Below are 23,116 nucleotides of genomic sequence, written 5' to 3'. Positions count from 1 at the left end.
GGCATGGGCTCTTAAACCTAGTAGAGGAAAATGGCCATATAACAAATATGTATCCCAAATAGATGTTACATATGCTTCCAAGAAAGTTCATGCCAGGTACAGCATTCAATTCTAGCTGGCTCAGGTGGGGAATGGATACCTAGAAAAAGTTTCTTAGTGGCAATGACTTAAGTTGTATATTGAATCAGAGTAAAGGAGAAGGAAGGAAAACATTTCAGCAAGGAGAAATACTGAGGCAAATGCTGCCATTAAATGCCTTATTCACTTGAAGAATGTCTACTGGTTTTGCTTGATCAGAAATCCAGAAAAAGATGCAAGTTAAACATGGAAAGAAATAATAAGCTCAATTTTACATATATGAAATTTAGGTATCCATGAAGTATCCTAGCAGTAAGGTTTGGGGCAGGGGGTAGATTAGAGCTGAAAGGAGATTTGGAAATCACCAACATGCATGTTGAATTTAGCCTGGGAATGAATATAATGACCCCCAAGAGAGCACAATAGGGAAAGGGAAACAATAGGAAATTGTTTGAAAAACTGACAATTGGGAAATAGTTTAAGAGTCAAACAGAAGAACAGAAGCTTTAACAGAGGCCAAAAGGAATTCGTGGTAAGTGGTCTGGCAACCAAGAGAGGAGAGCACTGTAAGGATACAGATAAATGCATAGAATGAACCAGAAAGACAAAAAAATTGGAGACATCTATGGGTTTTACTATATATAGATCATTAACACTCTTGAAAAATTGGTTTTAATAGGAGACTGTAGGCAGAAGTTCACGTCTCCAGTCTAAAGAGTGAATGTAGGTAGGCAAATGATATGTAACTATAAAGAGCTTAGCTTTAAAGGAAAGGAAAAGAGTATCAGAGAGAGAGAGTTAATGGACTTTTTCTCTTTCACCAATTCTATTTAACATCATACTGATAGTCCTACCATTGGAACATAGCAGTTTTTTTAAAAAAGGAAAAGCATAAGTATTGGAAAAAAAGAAGTAAAACTGTACTTGCAGATATTATTGTTTTTGTACAAAATCTTGGGAAATCTTATAAAACAACTACTAGAATAATAATGAATTTAGCAAGATTACAAGATTCAGGGTTAACATATAAAAACCAACTGCATTCTTAAATATTCACAATAACAATCCGAAAAATGAAATTTTTTAGGAGTCCCAATTTCAGTAATGTAAGAAACAGCAATATCTGGAAATAAATCCAATAAAAGATGTCCAAGACCTCTACACCAAAAATTACAAAATACTGCTGAGAGATATTAGAAAAGTTCAAAATAAATGGAGAGATATACTACACTTATAAATTGGAAAACTTGAAACTGATACAATAACAGTTCTCAGATTGGTCTATAGAATCAGTGGAATTAAAACCAAAGTCCCAGTTGGCATTTTGGTGGAACGTTCAAAATGAAAAAACAGAAGATTTAGAACATTCAAAGTAATTTTTTAAAAAGTTGGAGGCGTAACCTTATTCAATTTCTATACTTAGTAGCAAGTTATAGTGATAAAGACAGTTTGGTATTGGCAATAAAAGGATGAATATATAGATCACTTTAACAATAATAAGAGAATCCAGAAATAGAGCCACACATATGTGGTCAATTTTATTTATAACAGAAATGCTAAGGGAATTCAATTGTGAAAGAAAAATCTTTTCAATAAATGGTGCTGGGTCAAGTGCATATATTTTTTACAATAAAAAGCGGAAATATTAATATCTCACCATACACAAAATAAGGTCAAAATGGATCAATAATCTATACATAAAACCTAAAACTACAAAACTTCAAGAAGAAAACACATGCTAAAATCTTTATGGCCTTGAGACATGCAAAAATTTTTTAGATACAATATGAAAATCACAAAGCATTGAAAAAAAATACTGACAGACTAGACTTCATCAAAATTAAAATTTTTTGCTCTCTGCAAGATAATATTAAGAAAACAAAGGCAAGCCACAATTAGGGAGAAAATATATACAACCTATGTCTCAGGCAAAGGATTTGTATCTAGACCATATCAAGAATTGTCACAACTTAATAGTAAGATAGAATATAATCCAATTTTTAAAATGGAAAGACTATTTTAAAAGCACAACCATAGAAATGAAAAGATGTACCCCATTTGTGTACAATGAATCAAAATGCAGTCTGTAAAAATAAAAAAATAATTTTTAAACATTTTTAAAAAGATACTTCACAAAAAGAAGACATATAAGTAGCCAATAAGAACATGAAAAGATTTTCAAGGTCACTAGTTATCAGGAAAATTCCCAGACATACCTAAAATCAAAAATGAACTCAACTAAGATGTATAGGTGGAGAATCCAGTAATACCTGACATAAAATTCTTAGTAGCATGTTTTGGTTGCAAGCAATTAAATCCAAATCTGAGCACCTTACACTAAAAGGTGATAATGAAAATATTCTAGAAGCATATAGAATTAAAGGAAGAACTTAACAATAAGAACTGGAATAGGATGGGACCTGGGAAACCCCAGAGAACTACTGGAGGTCTTGGATTATGTCTTTGGTACATGACCATAGAAATGACTGATCCAATAGCCTTCTGTAAATGTTACTCTAGTCAGTATACAAATTCCTCATGAGAACCATATGACTGTCTGACCCTTAGTAACATGTTCAACCCTTGTTGGGCAGGAAAAGGAAGGAAAGGAGGTATTAAAGCTGTCAACCTCACCAGCACCACATTAAATGGCAAAGTGGTATGCAATTATTTGAAATAGAAAGGGAAAAATGCTGGGTGGGCAAAAGGAAGAAATGTCCTCTAGAAAAATAAGCTTTTTAACTTTAAGAGGCTTGCTGCACTTAGGGTTGTTAACACTACGTGAAATGTGCTGCATTGGCAACTGATACCTGGAGATTACTTTGTGGCCTACATAGTTTCTTCCCAGAATAAAAGTCCTTATCAATAATCCTGAGACACCTTCAATGTATTCAACTTTCCCAAGAATGGATTTGGTCTATCTACCCTACCCCATACCTACTCCAAAGAGTATGTGTTTGAGCCTTAACAGTAAGTCCCCATCGTATTCATTTTTTTCCATAGTATATGACATATATTAAGTATTCAACACATGCTTATTGAATACAAAGAGAAAAATAGAAACAAGCATGGCTATGTAATTCAATAACAATTCCTTAAATATTTTAAAATATATGCATACAATAGAGCATTATTATTTTTCTACTTCTAGACCACAAAAGACTACCAGTTTAAACAATGTTTAAGACACACACCTTAAGGAACAGTTTGCTTTAACTCAAGACTGTATGATGGAAAGGCAGGGCTAACAGTGACTTGGTCTTTGTTTGTCCTATTTTTAAGATAAGCAGACCATGCCTCACATCAATTAATTTGAAAAAAAAAAAAAAAAAAAAACAAGAGGGCCTTCAGTAACCATTGACTCTCCCACCTTTCTTTTGAGATGAGGCCTTGCTGTGTTGCTCAGGCTGGCCTTAAACTCCCAGGCTGGACTGATCATCTTGTCTCAGCCTCCTGAATAGATGGGACTATAAGGCAAGTGCTATTACACCCAGATGACTCCCTATGTTGATTGAAACTAGATGTTATAAGCTATATGTAAGCAATATGCTTCTTAAATAGTGCTTAAGTGTTCTTTCTGTATGCTGTTTGCATGGAGTAAGTCAGCCACAGCGGTAAGAGTGGACATTAGTCATGTCCTTTCAAGTCTTCACTCCAGGATCTACATTCCTAAGGGTCTTGATTTCTTCTAACCTAAATCATCCCTCTGTTTTCTGAAGTATTATGCCAGCTTCCCTTTCTTTTTCAACAGGGACTAAGCTGTATTATTTTAACTTTTATATTCACAAGGCATGATTTCCTTCTAATTATTTAATGTAATTCATTTGTCCATTCATTATTCAAAATCCAAAAGGCACTCCTGTCAAAGTTGCTTCTAATCCTCTTTTGCTTCGCTTTTTGTCTGTCTTGCCCACGAGGTAGTGAGTTCAAGTGTGTTTTATTCATCGCTCTATCTTCAACTACCACCACAGCATGAAACGCATAATACACATTAAACAAAATTGGGTGAATGAAAAAATTAACAAACAAAATTTCCCTTCTGCAAGAAGTTCAAGGAGCCCCATAGAACCATTCTCCAGTGAAGCTAGTGAAACTTATGATTAGGGAGGAAAAAAAAAAAAAAAAAAAAAACACTTAAAGGAAATGATTTCAAGGGCATACAACAAGCTAAGAAACATTTATTCAAGAAAATCCACTAAAACCCAGTAAGAACTGTTTGAGTCTATGGGATTTGAATGAAGAATTTTACCCTCAGAGGCTGTCTTCAGGAAGGGCAGGATGTCAGCAAAGTTCACCTTGCAACCAGCTTCCTGTAGGTGAGGCTAAGTTCTGGGGAAATGTAACTGAGCGGTGGGGATGCCCATTTTCTGTCCAGGCCCTACTCATGGAATGGAGGGAAAGGATGGTGGCCCTGAGAATACTGGGCCCCCCAGTTATCCCTGCTGAAGTACATAGGACAGGGCTTGCATGTCAAAGGAGGCAAACTGAAGCACTCAGCTCTATTAATGAGGCCGACCCTCCAAGAATTGTGCCAGTGTCTGCCCCCAGGATGGAGAACTTTTCCTAGAAGAAGTAACCCTTCAGAACAGAGAGTTCCAAATGCCTTCCCCAAGGACTTTATTTGTAACAGAATGAGAAGTTCAATCCTACAGGCACTTTCAAAAATAGTGGAAGTTGTGGCAAAGGCAATTAGAGGAAATTGATAGTTTCATTAGAGGTATAGGCTAAACTACAGGTGGCCAGTTGGTTAGAGAGAACTGGGAAAAGAGACAGTTAAGAAAAACAACAGGAGTCAGAAAAAAATCTCAACTACTGCCCTCTTCAAAAGAGCCTGAATTTAATTGGATTCATTTATGAAGTAATTTATGCTCCCAACACATGGTCGAAAACAATAGAGTAATCAGTTGGCAATTAGTGGCGTTTAATAGCTGGGTGTGGTCAGGGAAAGAGATGATCAAAGGAAGCCCTGACAAAACCATTTTCATCCCAAGTGACTACAGGCATACCCAAAGCTGTGTCCCTTGAGGAGCCACATCAGAGTCTTCACATTGTAGGGAGAAATAGCTGTTCTTAAAGTAATCCAAACAGTCACTAAACAAACAAGCAAGCAACTAACAATAATGAGCCCCAAAGTAAGGAACCAGTACCCAGAGTTGCTGCAATACCTAAGGTGTTCATTTTCCTTAAAAAAAATAAGGACATGCAAAGAAACATAAAAGTATGACCCACACACCAGAAGTGGGGTAGGAAGCAGGGAACAAAAACTGCCTGTGAGATCAACCAGATGTTGGATTTAATAGACATTAACTTCAAAGTAGCCATTATAAATATGTTCAAAGAACTAAAGGAAATCATGATTAAAGAAATAAAGGAGGGTATGATGACAATGTTGCTTCAAATAGAGAATATCAATAAAGGTAGAAAATATAAGAAAAACAATGAAAATTCTGGAGAATAGGAAGTACAATAAGTTAAATTTTAAAATTCATTAGAAGCATCAACAGTGGATGTGAACTAGTAGAAGGAAGAATTAGCAAATTTGAGATAGATTGAAATTATACATTTTTAGGAACCGAAACTTTTTTAAAAAGAATGAAGAAAAATAAACAGAACTTTAGAAGATATGAGATACTATTAAGAATATTGATACAATTATATCAGAAAGAGGAGATATATAAAAAGGGGAAAATCTATTCAAAGAAATAACAGCTGTGTAGTTCCCAAATTTATTAGAAAACACATCCAGGAAGCCAGTGAACTCCAAGTAGGATAAACACAAAGGGATCCACAAATAGACAGCAATGTAGTAAAAATGCTGAAAGACAAAGAGAAAATTCTAAAAGCAGAAAGCAAAAAATAACTCATTTATGTACAAGGGAACCTCAACAAAGTCTATAGCTGAGGAACAATGGATTCCAGAAGGTAGTGGAATAATATATTAAAAGGCTCAAAGAAAGAGCCTATCAGTCAAGAATCCTGTATCTGACTATCTTTCAGAAACGAAGGCAGTATATATTCCCAGAAAAACAAAGACTGAGAGAATTTGTTGCTAGCAGACATGACTGAGGAAATTTCTTCAGGATAAAAACTTTAGTAATTAGAATACACACACATATGAAAGATCACCAGTAAAGGCAATTATTTAATTATGAAAGATAATATAAATGCCTATTTTTCTCTTCTTGATTTAAATACATGTAGAGCAGTATGTGTAATGTACTTTCAGGGCAAAATATACAGAAATGTAATTTATTTGCCAAGAACTACCCAAAGGAGGGAGGTGGAAGCAAAACTCTATCAGACTAAGGAAATGACTATCAATGACAACTTGGACCCACAGGAACAAAGAGAACCAGAAATGAGAAATAAAAATATTAAAATAACAAAAGCTATAAATACATACTTGTTCTTTCTCCTCCCAGCTTCCTTAAAAGTCATAAAATTACATACAGTAAATTCTAAGAATGTGTTGTTGGTTTTATAACATCGATAGAAGCAGCATGTATAACAATGCTATATAAAACAAATACAAAGATATTATAATATAAACACAATATATATAACAAAAAGGAGGAAATCAAATAGAGGTATAAAGGAATACTGTTTCTATATCTTATTGGAGTTAATATAAATCTGAGTAGATTCTGATATGATAAACAGTTAAGCAACCTCAAAGGAAATAACTTTAAAACATAGTGAAAAATAATTCAAGAATTAAAATACTACAATAGAAAATATTCAAAAGAAAGCAGTAAAAAAGAAATAGAGGTAAGTTTATAGCAATAAATGCCTAAATTAAAAAAAAAAAAGATCTTGAATCAACAACCTAAACTTCTACCTTTAAGACACTGGGAAAAGAAGAGCAAACTTAACCTAAAACAAATAGAAGGAAGGAAATAATAAAGATTAAATAAAGATTAAAGAGGATATTAATAAAATAGACAACAGAAAAATATCAAACTAAAGTTGGTTCTTTGAAACAACTAACAAAATTGACCAAGTATTAGCTAGATTGAGAAAAGAACAAAGAAGCATAAAAAACTAGGGTCAGAAATAAAAGAGGGAACATTACTACTGAACTTACAGAAATAAAAAGGATACTATAAATAATTGTATGTGAATAAATCAGAAGACTTGGATAAAATGGAGAAATTCCTGGAAAGACAAAAACTACTGAAACTTACACAGGAAAAAAATAGAAGATCTGAATATACTTATAACGAATAAAGTGTTTAAATTAGTAATTGAAAAAATTATACACAAAGATAGCCCAGGCCCTCATGGCTTCACTGGTGAATACTATCAGAATTTTAAGTGGTTGCTGCGATCATAGAAATTAATATGAAATTTCAATCTTGAAAAAGATGAACAAAGTTGGAGGACTCACACTTTTCAAACTTATTACAAAGCAACAGTAATCAAGACAGTGTGGTACCAGTATGAGATAGACATATAGAGCAATGGAATAGAATTTAGAGTCCAAAATTAAGTCCATGTACCTGCAGTCAACTGATTTTTGACATGAATGCCAAGACCATTCTGTCAAGAAAGAATTGTCTTTCAACTAATGATAGAGAATGTCTTACTCTATCTTGTGCTACTGTAACAAAATATCACAGACTGGATAATTTACAAAGAACAGAAATTTCTTACAGTTCTGGAAACCAGAAAGTCCAAGATTGAGGTGCTAGCAGGTTCAATGGTCTGCTGAGGATCTAGGGTCTCCTTTCAAGATGGTGCTTTGAATGCTACATCCTTCAGAGGAGGGGAATGCTCTGTTCTCACCTGACAAAAGATGGAAGGCAAAAAGGGACAGTCTCTCTCAATCAAGACATTTTATAATAGTATTCATGAGGGTGGAGTCTTCATGACCAAAATACCTCTCAAAAGACTCATCTCCCAACACAGTTGCATTGGGGATTAAGTTTCCAACTGTTATGTTTTGGGTATGAGGTGTGCCCCTAAGGCTCATATGTGAGACAATGTAAAAATGTTCAGAGGTAAAATGATTCAATTATGAAAGCTATAACCTAATCAGTGGATTAATCTGCTTGAACAGATTAATTAATGGTAACTGTAGGAAGGTAGGGTGTAGCTGAAGGAAGTAGGTTACTACTAGGGGTCTGCCTTTGGGGTTTATATTTTGTCCCATCACCCTCTTCCACCCCACCCCCCACCTTCACACACTCTCCCACTCTCTCTCTCTCTCCCTCTGCTTCTTAGATGTCATGAACTGAGCAGCATTCCTTTGCCATACCCTTCTGCTATGATGTTCTGCCTCACCTGGAGCTCAAAGCAATAGAGTCAACTAATCATGGACGGAACCTCTAAAAGCACGAGTGAAAATAAAATAAACTTTTCCTCCACACTGTTCTCATCAGGTCTTTTTGATCACAGTGACAAAAAGCTGACTAAAACACCACAATTTTAAAGGACACATTCAGACCATGGACCCAGGAAAAGTGCATAGTAACACTCAAAAGAATTAAATTGGGTCCTTAACCTCACACCATATCAAAACCAACCTGAAAAGATCAAAGGCCACCCAGCGTGGTAGCACATGCCTGTAATCCCAGTGGATTACAGGTGGCTGAGGCAGGAGGATCACAAGTTCAAAGTCAGTCAAAGCAACTTAGGCCCTAAACGACTTAGTGAGAACCTGTCTCAAAATAAATTTTTTTTAAAAAAGGCTGTGGATGTTGTGGCTCAGTAGTTAAGCACCCCTGAATTAAATCCCTGGCATTAAAAAAAAAAAAAAAAAACTACGAAATTCTTAGAAGAAAACACACATAAGTTTTCATTACTTATTTGGATTTGACAATGGGTTCTTAAATATAGCTCCTAAACCAAAAGCAACAACAAAATGGATAAATTGGACTTTATAAAAATTTAAAATTTTGATGCTTCAAAGGACCCATTGAGGAAATAAAAAGAAAATATACAGAAGAGAAATTATTTTCAAATCACATATCTTTTCAAAGACTTGTATCTAGAATATATAAGGAACTTTTAAAATCCAATAATAAAGTAACTAAATCTTAAAATGATTTCAAAGCATTTAAAAAGAATTTCTCCAAAGAAGATATCCTAATAACCAATAAGTTTATGAAAAGATGCTTAATATTATTAGTCATCAGAAGAACACAAATCCAAACCACAATAAACTATCATTTCATTCCCACTAGCATAGGAAGAAAAAGAAGTAGGAGGAGGAGGAGGAGGAGGAGGAGGAGGAGGAGGAGGAGGAGAAGGAGAAGAGGAGGAGGAGATGAGAAGAGTGTTGTCAAGAATATGGAGAAATTAGAACCCTCATATGTTGCTGTTGGAAATGTAAAATGGGGCAGCCACTTCAGAAAGCAGTCTTTGTAAAATCTATTCAACCTAATCTCCTAGTTCATTTCTAACTTGCGTATTATTTGCTAAAGTATGATTGTTAACTATGTGTATTCAAAACATACACACACATACAATTTATGCCCCTATCTAGCCAAATTTAAAGAGGAGCATGGATCAAAGGATTAAAAAACAAAGAGTAATCAACTGTCTTATCTGAATAATGTACATATGTATACAACATGACAATGTGTGTTAGTGCTTATGAAGTTACCATATACCGTTTCTGTTGTTTTTGCCATTGTTGTGGAGCTTGGCTCAAACCCAGGATATCATGCAAGCTAGGCAAGCACCCTACCACTGAACTACATCCCCAGTCCCAGTGTATTTTGAAATACACTTTCACATTTGCTATTTAATCTTTATTACAATCCCTTGGGAGAGTTAAGATTATTATCATTCTCATATTACCAATCAAAAAGATCGAGGCTACCTAGGTAAAGTAAAATGAGGAGAAATACAGGTAGTTCAGAAATAAATACCTACTATCGAAGAAAAGGAAAACTTGGGGCACCTGAATTATCCAGTTAATTTACCTTTAACCGTCAAACTCTTTGAATAATATCTCCATTTTATGGTAAGAGAAACAAAAGTTCTGATTTACATTGCTGTTATGTGCAACTATTAAGTATAAAATGCTATGGCTTGCACTTACTCAGAATTTCTGCCTGCAAAAAAGAATTTAAGCAAACACAAGTTAGTTTTTAAGGGTCTATTATTCCCAAGTATTAAGCCTTCTCATGATGCAATCAGACTGACCAGGACTGGGAATTCCTTGCCCCATTTCAATCCTTTGAAGTATTTTTCTTTTAAGTTGTCTTTTGCCTTTTAGCCTATAAATGCATGATCTGCCCAAGCCTTATAGCTAGGTTTCCAGAATAAGCACAACAAAGGTCAACCTGCTCAGACAGCTCCCAGGCCACCTGCACCACATACTTGCCAGCTTTGAGCCTCATACTTACAGAAAGTTTTGCAATCTTGGGTTAGTTTGTTAAAATACATATTTTATGATGGCAGGCCCATACCTCTGACCCTTTCCATCCCAGAAATTCCAAAGACCTGGGAGGAGTCATTTGTTCAGATAAGCCTCTGAACACATAGATGGTCCCTGGAAACTGACCTGCATGCAAACGTGTCAAGGTCTCCACACCACTAATCCACATAATTAGGCCCGGTGCCTGCCCTCAAATTAGATGTGCCAGAGATTTCTTCAGGCTCTGTTCTCCATGCTACACTTTTTTTCAGTTTAAGGATTAGAAAGGGAAGGAGGTCGTATTTACCTTTATACTATAGGACAGGACAATGTATATTAGAGGCCTGAATAGTAGTCCTTACCAAATGTTCAAGGACAGAGAGGCAAAGAAATTTTTGACTAAAGTGGACAGAAAAGGATAATGAAAAAAAGAGCAATTTGTGAGTTGGATTCTGGCGAACAAGGAAGATTTCAACAAGGAGAGATGAGAGGAAGTGACAGTCCAGATGCAGAGAGTAGCATAAGCCAAAGGTGAAGAAGGGCAAGATGAAATTAAGAAATAAAACATGGAGGTGTGGGGCTGGGGTTGAGGCTCAGGGGTAGAGCACTTGCCTGAAATGTGTGAGGCACTGGGTTCGATTCTCAGCACCACATATAAATAAATAAATACATAAATAAGTAAATAAATAAATAAATAAATAAATAAAATAAAGGTCCATCGACAACTAAAAATAATATTAAGAAGAAAAAAAACATGGAGGTTGAAGAGTGTCATGTGGCCAGGACATGGAAAGTAGCCAAAGATAGAAAGCATAATTTGGAGCAAATAGTTTAAAAGGCATTAAACACCAAGATAAATTATTATAATTTTATTCAGCAATCAATGGGAAAATCATCCAAAACGTTGAAATAGAGAAATGATGTGAGACAAGCAATAATTCAATACCCCTTTGGTGGTAGGTATAGAATGGCCCTTATTTTTGAAAGGAGTTTTTACAATACACCAATATGAAGCAATAAAGTCTTAAAGTGAGATAGTATCCAAGAGAGTAGGAAAGAAGGAATAACAAACAGAATTTGATAGGGGAAGGGAAAAAAATGAAAGGATAACTCCCATGTTTTGAGTTGGTGCCTGGAAAAATTTATATTGTGGATGAAAATGTTTAGACTTAAATTTATACAAAGATCTTGAGATTTTAATTTTTTATTTTCAGACTGACTATGATATTATTCTTTAAAAAAAAAAAAAATCACTTCCCAGGATCACTCTAGACAGCTGGTTGCTCTACCACATTCTTTCATAAGACTTCTTTTTCCATGGTATTAGCTGTTTTGGAATATGGACTAGAGTGTTGGAAAGAGGAGATGAAAAGTTCTTATGATCAATCTAATGCCAGCCTTGCTACCTTACATCTTTGGATATCCCTCAATAAACATACGGACCACCTCAAACCATTCTGTGGTCTAAATAATTGGGCATGTCCTTTGATGAAGGGATCAGATAGAAGCACTCCTTTAAGAGCATCAGAGACTCCTCAGTCTGTTCCGATGGCATCTACCATGACAGTACGGGGGACACTCTTAAATCCATTCCCAACCACAGAAACCAAGGTCCCTTCAGGGATAGCAGGGCCTTCAGTTCAGATGGCAGATGGGAACTATTCCATTTCCTCAGTGTCAGGGTGTTGATGGCAACATTCTGCATGAAGGAGCAGGTCTATGGGAAAGTCAGTGGAACAGGGATCTTTACCTGTGATGGGCAGAGGCCAAGAGAAACAAAACTGGTATCCTTTTCAGGGTTGGGAAACCTAACCTGACCACACAAACAATTAACCTGAAAGGCCACTTCATGCTCCCTCAGTGGACCCAGATGTTGCACTTCACTTTAGGTAAACGTTATTTTTAGAGACATAAGAATCCAGCATCCGAAATTTATCACCCATCTGAGTGGGAGACACAGAACACAGAACAGATTTATATGTTAGGGGGTAGGAATGGGGTTTAAGCTCAATAAAATCTTAACTGTGCTTTACTTTTTAATTTAACTTTCAAACATTGCTTTCCTGTTTTGTGACTGAGAATCTCTTACATGTCACCCTTTTAGTGAAGTATCACAGGAAAGACATTTTTGTGGTGTTTAATGGAAATAATTTTTCTTGTGGTATTGCTCTGATACCCTGGGAAACTGGCTCTCAGAGATAAATTAAGCTATGAGCCGTCTAGTGCTAATTTATTAAGCAGTCAATGGTTTAAAACAACTTTCCCTGTTTCAGCTCACTGGAGATCTGTTACTGGCTCTGGAGAAGACAGCAAAGGGCTGAAGACTGATAAATTTCAGATTATCTTGAAACAAAGTGAAGTGTTGGTGTCAGGGGGTTTCATAGCTGGACAGGGGTAGAGTACAGTGTGGGTAAGTTTATGCCTGTGTATTTTGAACACCTCCAACGTTCATACTTCAGCATTGCACACTGGATCTCCTGTAATGGTGGTTGAATATTATTAAAAAAAAAAAAAAAAAAAACATTAAAATTCTCTCTCAGAAAAAAGTTTCTGTAAGAAAGAACTCCTAAACCTTTTCTTCCTACTAAAGTATATTGCACATAGGAAAATAAAAGTTCTGTCTGAAATGGAAAATATTGATGATCTCCCCAGATGTTGTAAAAGATTTCAGTTTGCTTTCTCCAGAAGCCGTGGGACAGGGGTCCTTGGCCTTGGTTGCACATAGAATTCACTAGGGACCTTACCAAATGCCAAGTTCCTATGGTAGAGATTCTGGTGACTTTGGTCTGAGGTGTGGCTCAGGCTTTGGAAGTTTTAAATCCAGGTGATTTTAATGTGCAGTCAAGATCAAGAACCACTGGGCCAAGAAGATATTGTCAGAGATTCAGATCCATTCCATACTTCGCGATTCTCAGATGACTCAGCTGCTAGTGTGCATGGCTTTTCCTGTCTGATCAGTCATTCAGCAACACAGAGGCAAAAGGAATGAATTAAGAACCGACAGCAAAATGTTTGAGGTAGCTGCTCAAATGCAAATACTATTCTGTGTGAAGGAGACTGAATGACTAAATCCATGGAAGAAAATAGAACTAGGAGAAAATCTTGAGACATTGAGAAGAGGGAAAATTGCTTGCTCTTGGGTTCAAACCGAGGGGTTTTTGGTTTGTTTTTGTTTTTGTTGTTGTTTGTTTGTTTCCAAAAGTAGTATGCTTCTGACCCTCTCTTCAAAGTTAGAGGAGCTCCCAATTATAAGGCACTGGTGGCTTTGATGACCAGAATAATTTCCACTTTGAAGAGAACCCCTACATTTTAAGATGCACAAGAATCACCTACAGAACTCATTAAATATGGGAAGATTCTGACTCAGAGCTAGAGTAGGACCCAGGAATCTGAAGTTTTAAAAATTCCCCAGGTGGGCTGGGGCTGTAGCCCAGTGGTAAAGTGCTTGCCTAGCATGTGTGAGACACTGAGTTTGATTCTCAGCATCACATAAAAATAAAATTTAAAAAAAATTCCCCAGGCAATTGTGATTGAGGTCAACTGAGCCCCTCCTGTAAGAAACACTGGGTTACCCCATCCCCAGGCATCAACCAGGCATTGAATGCGTCTTTACATAAATGAAATTTTCTTCCTCTTTGGTTAAATAGATTAGCAAAGTAAAAGAAAAAGATAGAATGCCTCTTTAATAAAACATATGGCAAAGTATTATTTGAAACATTTGACTGAAATTTTATTGAAAACTCCTCAGTTGTTTTGGATATCCAGGTGCCTCTGCATCTCCTGAGTTTATCCAAAGAGAAAAATGAAGATTAATTACTGCAAACAGAAAACAGATAACCACTCCACAAGCGATAGAGGCCCATACAGTTTTTCAGAATGACGGGGGATCTTTCAAAATCAAAATCTCTTATGTTTCAAAGGATCACAAACACTGATAAAGATAAAACAACCACTATGATAATAAGCACACCAACTTCATTGAAGCAACTTGGGAAAGGGAATGCTTATGTGCCTCCATGTTTAGATGTTACGCCCTTTCTGCAATTAATAGGGAAAAGCTGTCCATATTTATTTTTTTAAATTGATAAACTTCTCTTATAGCAGCTTTACCCACCTAGAGCCTTAGAAAAGAGACACAGTGACATGTCATTTCCAGTTGGGGAATGAAATGGAGTAAGTGGAACTTACCCAATCCCTCCTTCAAATTCATCGTGTGTGTGTAGAACCATACAGTTACAAGATGCAGCCATAACCATCTGGCATCTAATTTTGGAATCCATAGCTCTTGAACCTAGAATTCACTTAGAACTCAAAATTCAGCCTGTAAATAGAGAAATGTGTGTGTGTGTGTGTGTGTGTGTGTGTGTGTGTGTGTGTGTGTGTGTTCTTCACCACTTTGCACTTTACACTCAAAATTTCCCTGGTCCTCTGATGCTCTCTAGCCTTGGACATTGTTCCTGTACTGTGCCCACATTCCATTGGCACATGCATGGAATGGTATGCTTGGAATGTCTCCACCCTCCAAAATATTTTTGGATCAAGCTTATCCCTTTTCCCTGAAAAGCCTCTGTTGTGCAGCATTTGCCTCACTGACTTTTATATTTTTGTAAGTTTTTTAATGTGGACCAATCATGAAAACTCCAGGGCCTTGATCTACTGTCAGAAAGTTCTCCTAACCCTCTGACATCAACCCCTTTCCCACAGAAGCAGAACAAACTTGACGTCCTCTGCGTGGGGTCCAGATAGTCTCTATTATGCTGTATTTGCCAGCAGGCTTTCTAAATGCTCCTGAATTGAGATCTTGGCTCAGAGAGTTCTAACTTCATTACCACCTGAAGTATCTAAAAATAATAATAATGACTTTATTTTGTAGTTGCCTCTAAATGGGCTTATTTTTCCTTTAATTAACCATCTCAACCAAATACTAAAACCTCAGTGGGACATGAAGCCTACTAAGTCCTCCAAGTCAAGAAAGCATCAAAGAATTTAGCGGATATTTTGCTTGGATCCCAATCAAATCAGTCAATATATAGCACTATTTGTAATGATAATGGCACTATCATTATTAGCCAGGTACTAGACTAAGACTAAGACACATGCATTGTCTCATTTAATTTCCATAACAGTCATAGAAGGTAGGTATACATCCTCATTTTTAGTCCTGAGAAATTTGGGGTCACAAGGTAGCATGTGGGACAGTCACAACTTTTTCTATTGCCATATTAAAGAAAAAAAAATGGCAATGAAAAGTTTTTAAATGCCCTCAAGAAAACTATAATTAAAGTGAAAATCAAATGGGTTTTCAAATATAACTGTGATAGCAATATATTTTGGGGTCAGTTAAGCAGCTAGAAAGACTTCGGGAAAAAATTCCTTTTAAAATCTTGTTGGCATTTAAGTGACATTTTGGTGAAACACCACGGAAACATCTGGTCACATCCTCTCAACCCTAATTTCTTCCCTAAATGTTGTTTTTAATATGTCACAGTTGTTAAATTTGTAACAAGTTATGCCCTTGAGACTAAACAACAGTGCCTGGTATGTGAAAAATGAACAATACATTTACAGCAGTAAAAACCAAAAGGAAATTTTAAATAAACATTTAATTGAGTACAAATAGTCTGAAAGTTATTTGGGTGGAACTTGCCCAATCTGTGTGCTGACATTAGCAGCAGGATGTTCTAAATAAACTCTCTTAAAACAAATGTTGTCTCTTGAGTTGTGACATAACCTATCAGATTCAGTTCTTCTGAAGGGTTATGGCTGGGGAGGAACACTTGTTAGTTGGACAGGAACTCTCCATTCTCAGTCTCAGAACAAATGCATAACCATCAAAATGCCAGGGAGAATGGAGCTGGGTATCTGGGTTTTGAACAATGGCTTCAAAGCAGACAACAAAAAGTAGAAAAACAACCAAGATCCACCAATGTTTATATGTATGGGTTAGTTAGCCAAGGTTCATGGACCTGATTCACTTCCCCTCTACCTCTAAGAGGATTTTCCCTGCTAGATAAAACCCTGCATATTTGACTCTATTCCAACATATGTACTTGTCTCAGGCTATATTTTGCTCTTGCTCTATTTCCATTGTGTGCAATGGAAAGTCTTGCAAAGACTCTATGAGGGGAAACTTCAGAACATGGATTGTATTCAGGCAATTAGTAATGCAGCTGAGAAAGAGAAGCAGTGTATGTCATCTAGCCAATTATTTGAAAACAATTATCTTTCAGTTTCTGTATTGACTCTTTTCACATATGGCTAGGCAGATGCTATTCAGCAGAGCTGTTTTTCCACTGATATGGAATCCCCAAAGAAACCATATTGGCTTTGATGTGATTCGAAGATTGTGTCATTCATCAACATGGTTTTAAAGAATGTTAGCAACCTTAGGGTTTGTTCAACCTGAAAATAAACACAGATGGTTCTTAGGAGAACAGACTATTTTCCATAGCAGATTTAACCATACAAGTAGTGGAATATATATCCTTTCTATTTAGTGCTACATTTGACTTGTATAAAAGCAGTTAGAGTGAATATGTGACAGATATTCTCCCTAATACGGTGCATATAAAACAGCCTCGTCCCCATTATTTAAATATTTTACTTAAAATATTTTTTAACTATATGATAGAGTTACACGTATGTTACAAAGTTCTTTTTATTTTTGAACCATTTAAGTTGCAGGTGTAATTTTCTATTATCCCTTAATAAATACCGTGTATTTCCTACAAAAAAATGACATGAAAAGCAGGAAATTAACATTGATATATTATTATCATCTACTCTCGTTTCAACAAACTGTCCCAACAATGTACTTTATAGCAATGGATCTCAAACTTCAGGGTGTATCAGAATCATTGGAAAGCATCCATAAATGCAGCTTACTAGACCCCAAACCTGAGGTTTTTAATTCAATAGATTTGCCCTGGGGCCCAAAATTGCAAATTGCTAGGTAAGTTCCTAAGTGATGCTGAAGCTGCTGGTCCTGTAGCCACATATTGAGAATTACTGCTTGGTAGCAAAAAATTCAATCCAAGATCAACTGTTATATTTAAATATTATGTCTTTCAAGCTCCTTTAATATGAAGACTTTTGTTCAGTCATTCCTTGATTTATATGATCTTGTCATTTGGGAAGAAAATAGGCCATTCTGTAGATTGTTGCTCAATATGTGTTTGTTCAATGTTTCTTCATGATAAAATTCAAGTTATGATTTTTAGTAGGAATATATCACAAAACTGTTTATCTCATTGCATCTTCCTGGGTAGTACCTAATTTTAATTTGTCTCATCACTGGTATTATCACCTTGGATCATTTGTTTAAAGTGGTCCTTGTGAGCCTTCTCTACTGTAGAGTTATTCTTTTTCCTTGCAATTAAAAAAATACATTGTGGTAAGGTAGCTTGAGACCACATAAATATCCAGTCTCTCATCAAATTCTTATCCACTAGTTCTAGGAGACACTGATGCTTCTTATGCAAATTGAGTATGACTATAACAGTTGCCAAATGCAAATTCGATCATTCCTTTTTTTAGTTGTCATTCTATTGTCAGTTTGTCGTTTCTATGGTAAGTTTTCTTTGTCCCATTTTATTTATCCATTTTCTACCTGTATGGATTCATGGTTCATTATTATAGTTCATTATTATTATTTTGATGCTCAGATCATCCCAGAGTTGGCCAGTGTAAGCCTTGTCAAGGTGGCTTCTATGTCCTTTCTTCCTTTTCCCAGCATACTTTGAACATTCTCTTACTTTCTGATATTAAAAGATGTTCAAGGTTCCTCTTTGATTTTCTCTACTCAGATTGGGAATCAATCATTTACTCAAGGAGGCTGGCAGGTTTTAAAGGAGAACAGTATTTTTAAAATCAAGGTCTACGTACAAGATACATTCTTTACTATAGGGGTATATCTGCTCCTACAGCTCATAATGGATATAGCTGGGAAATATGTGTATATATACATACATATACCCTAGAATTACATCTAAATTCAGTTCTCTACATTATTGAAATGTGCATGGATATGCACAGATTTGCATCTATATAGATCTATATTTAGCTCTATTAATAATCAAGAATTGATGCCTCTATTTCCAACCCAACACCACAAGATTCAATCTTGCTTTCCTCCTCGCTATATTTCTGACTCCTTTCATTATTATTCTCAATATTTTTACTTATTTATCCCTTTTTATGTTAACCAATCTCTCAACTAGAATGCACAAAAGGACACCTGAATTTTCAGGTGATTTTTGTATACCTAAAGAAAACCAAGATCTTGGGACTGCAGCACAATGGGACCTACAGAAACTGACACCCAGTTTCAAGAGTTTGCAGCTAGGTCTGTCTGGGCCTGTCTGAGCCTAGCAATCCTATGGAAATTCAGAAACTGGGAACATTTTGCCCAGGGGAACACAGGTTGGAGAGGCTGGAGAAAGCCGGAGGCTCTCCCCAACTCTGTGAGTCCTGAAGCTCATGGGGACTGACCAGGCTGGCTACAGTGGGTCAGGTTGGAGAGGGTATGAAGGCATCTTGTGCTCAGCTTGCCCAGCCATCTGGTTTGGCATCCACTGGGTTCCTGAGGCCCACTCAGGCCAGCCTTGCCAGGTCTCCCTCCTCCCTGGTCCCACCAGGTCTGGCATCAGTCTGTCACCCAAAAGTGCCCTCTGACTCCCCAGTCTCCCAACCCCTCCCTAGCCCCCAACCTGAGATATGGTTCCCAGCTACACTGCCTGCAGTCTCAGTGGCTGGTGTTGATCTGCTTGTCACAAAACAGCTGGGTCCCCAACTTGGCTGGGCCCCACATGCCTCTTAGCCACCAGATCCACAGGCTCTGAAACCAGCACCCCCAGCCCTCAGGACCAGCAGGGAGAGAAGTGCCTGACCAGGAATTTGAAAGGGCAGGGGCAGGAGAGTTTGGAGACTAAACTAGAGACCAGGGGTCCCCAGGTAACATAAGGGGTTAACACGAGTTGAACCCAAAGGTGATTCCTGAGAGTGCAGTTTTCCAAAGTGGACCAGCAATTGTTGGGCCCTGGATGTACACTGATGTAAAAATCTCCAGACTAATTGGCACCCAGCGAAGAGACCACAGCATACCTAGCCTACACCCCACCTCCAGAAGTTCTGCCTCCAGGACTAACTCTCCCACCCTGGCCACCCTCAACCATCCTGAAGGTGGAGCTAGAATCCATCTCCAGACAACACCATCTAATTGCTGAGAAGGGAAGCTGAGAAAGTTTTGAACTCCAATGGAAAATATTATTCAGTTTTCCATAGAGATCTTTTTTTACTTTTTTTCCTCCCACATTTCTACCACTTTTGAAACCAAGTATTTTTCATGCATCAGTTTATTGAGGACTGGGATGTCTGAATAGTATATTACAGTTTTGTTGTGTAATCATTTCTTTTTACTTTTTTCTTTTTCTTTTTAATTGTTACATTATATATATTTTTCCTCCCACTCATCTTTCCCTGGATTCTTTCTCTCTTTTCTCCTGCTAACAGCCAACCTCTATTAATTCCTCTTTCACTCTTCCTATAATCATTTCTTCTGTCTTCTCTCCTCCTTCCTCATAAACATTACATCCTACACCACTTCTCTCTTTGTCCAACATTTGAAATTGTAAACCCTTTTGCAAATTTACTGTATATATTGTACACAATAATTGAACACACCATTTCTGTTTATTGAGACAAAACTGTAGTCATCTTAATAGGAGCTATAAAAGGCTATATATTGTTTGCATAGGGTGCTGTTAATATTGGTCTCCCCCTTAAAAGTGAGATACTGGAAACCTCCAGGGACACTATAAGTCTACAGGGTAGAAAGTATACTGCCTCAGATCCACACTGATGAATGGGAAGACACACAAACAACATGAAAACACAAGGGAACAAGGCACCCCAAACAAACCAAGATGCTCCAATAATAGAATTCGTTGACAACACAGTAGAAGAAATGTCAGAGAAGGAGTTTAGAATGTAAATAATTAAAATGATCACAAAGAAATTCTTAGCAAAACTGAGATAATACCTGCACTCTATGAGATCATAATGGAATGAAATTAGAAATCAATGATAAAATGAAAAATAGAAGCTACTCCAACACCTGGAGACTAAATAATATGCTATTGAATGACAAATAGATACTAGAAGAAATTAAGGGATGAAATAAAAAAAATACTTAGAGGTAACTGAGAATAGCCATACAACATATCAAAATCTCTGGGACACTATGAAGGCAGTGCTAAGAGGAAAGTTCATTGTATTGAGCTCAATCATTAAAATAATAGAAAGTCAACAAATAAGTGACCTAACATTACATCTCAAAGCCCTACAAAAAGAAAAACAAATCAACACCAAAAGCAGAACACAGAAAATAATCTTTCTAAAATCAATGAAATTGAAACAAAAGAAACAATTCAAGAAATTAACAAAACAAAAAGTTGGTTCTTTGAAAAAAATCAGTAAAATTGGTAAATTCCTAGCAATGCTAATGAAAAGAGAAAACTCAAATTACTAAAATTGATGATAAATGCCCATAATATTCTGCTTACAGCATTCTAAGCTTTTTATAGTCTGCTCCTCCAAACTCTTTCAACTTCTTCCAGAAACCCAATTCCAAATCTGCCTACTTATATTTAGGTATAGTTACATAAATGATCCCACTCTTGGTACCAATTTCCTGTATTAGTTCATTTTTGTCGCTATAACAAAATACTTGAGGTTGTTAACTTTATAAAGATAAAAGATTTATTTAGTTCACTGTTTTGGAAGCTGGAAGTCCAAAAAAGCATGACACAGGCTCTAGTGATGTCCTCAGGGTGGATGGCAGAGCTTATGCAAGAGGAAGGATCACATGGTGAGGCAGGAAGAAGAGAGTAATTCGGGGGTCAAGATCAGGCTTCTTTAAAAACTTACTTTCATGAAAACTCACTCCAGGAGACTAGCATTCCCTTTTGAGGTCAGCACCTTGAATTACCTAAAGACCTCCCTCTAGGCTGCAGCTGTGAAAGGTTCTATCACCTCCCCAAATCACAACTCTGTGAATCAAGACTCCAACATATGAATCTGAGGGAATAAACAGCATCCAAACAATAACAGATGCTGATTCTTCCTCATGATTTAGTCACCTTCCAAAGGTCACACCTCATAATATTATTATATTGGGGATTAAGTTTCAACATGACTTTTGGAGAGGATATCATCATTCTAACCACAACACTGTATTTAATCCATCTTTTAAGACTTGATGATTTCACAAAAAGGACTTTTTCTCTTGAACAATTCATGGCCTAATGAAACAAAATAGTTAAATGATAAATACAGTTCTTAAATATTATTTCACTTAATGCTAGTAATCCTTGTATGCAAAAATCTCTATAAATTTGTTATTTTATATGTAGTCACCATTATTCTGCTTTCCTTTATTATGTAAATTTTTGTAAACATTTGCTCTTTTAAGAGTTATAATTTTCTTCTCAAATAATCTAGTTAATGTACACTGACTTAGTATTTGTATTAACTTTCAAATATATATACATATATATATATATATTTTTTTTTTTTTTTCAGTTAAGAAAGCCAGCATTTTTGATGGCTTCTTGACAATCTTACCACAATGTATCATAGATACAGTTTCATCCTAGGCAACTAAAACAATTCACTCAACTACAACACAAAACATCAAGCACTTTGAAGCATGAGCTGCCTTCAGCTAATTCTTCCTGTACTCAGCAGATTTCCCAGGTTTTCGATTCTCTTTAGAGTCAAATTGTGGAGTTAGGTGTGATCTCCCAAGTTTAACATAAAGCCAAGAGAGACTTTCTCTATAACCCCCACAGGAGTAACTACTGCCAAGCAGACCCTCCAGAGCCCTTGGGAAGGAACTTCAAGTTTAACATAACTGACTGAACTTGTGCATGTACCTCCTGCTCCATCTCAAACCTCACCAAAAAAGGAAGGATAGGAGAGGGATAGGAGGTAGTTAGTCCAAAGAGAATGGAGAAGAGCTAACTGTAACAAAATTTAGAAAGAACAGGAAATACCAGTACCTTGGGAATTGGGGGTACAAGATAGGTTTGAAAACAGGAGAGTTCATTAAAACTTCTTATAATTAGAAGTTATAGAATATGTCTAGATTATATAGAGAATCCCCCACACACACTTTGTTGCAGATAGCAGTTTCCTCTATCTGATCAGAAAACTCCATGCTAGAAAAAAATACAAATCAGAGAGACTTGGATTGAGAAGTGACAGACAAAACTGAGAAAAGGTATATCATATTGAAAACAGGAGAATTTATTTAATAACTAAAACCCCCCACCTCCAGATATTGAAACATATACCCTCTTTTTACATGACCCCCAAAATGCTGACAGACAGGCTTATATACCCCAAAATAATAAAGATTTGAGATTCCTCTTTTGGAAAATAGACCAGCCCACAATAAAGATCCCAACATTCTGACAGTTGAGGGCTTCCTCATGAAATGACTGAACCAAATTATTCGATAGCAGATTCATCCTTTGAGCACTATCTTTCCAGGTACCTCTCTCTTAACTCTGAGTGAACAAGAAAAAGAAGAAAATGTCAAATGTCATGGCAGAAGGCATTGTAAAACTGTTTGAGGACACCCTTGGCAAAGTTTTATATGGTGTCTGAATA

Source organism: Sciurus vulgaris (assembly GCF_902686455.1).
Source record: "Sciurus vulgaris genome assembly, chromosome: 2".
Taxonomy (NCBI): domain Eukaryota; kingdom Metazoa; phylum Chordata; class Mammalia; order Rodentia; family Sciuridae; genus Sciurus; species Sciurus vulgaris.
Note: the sequence above shows the minus strand (reverse complement) of the source record.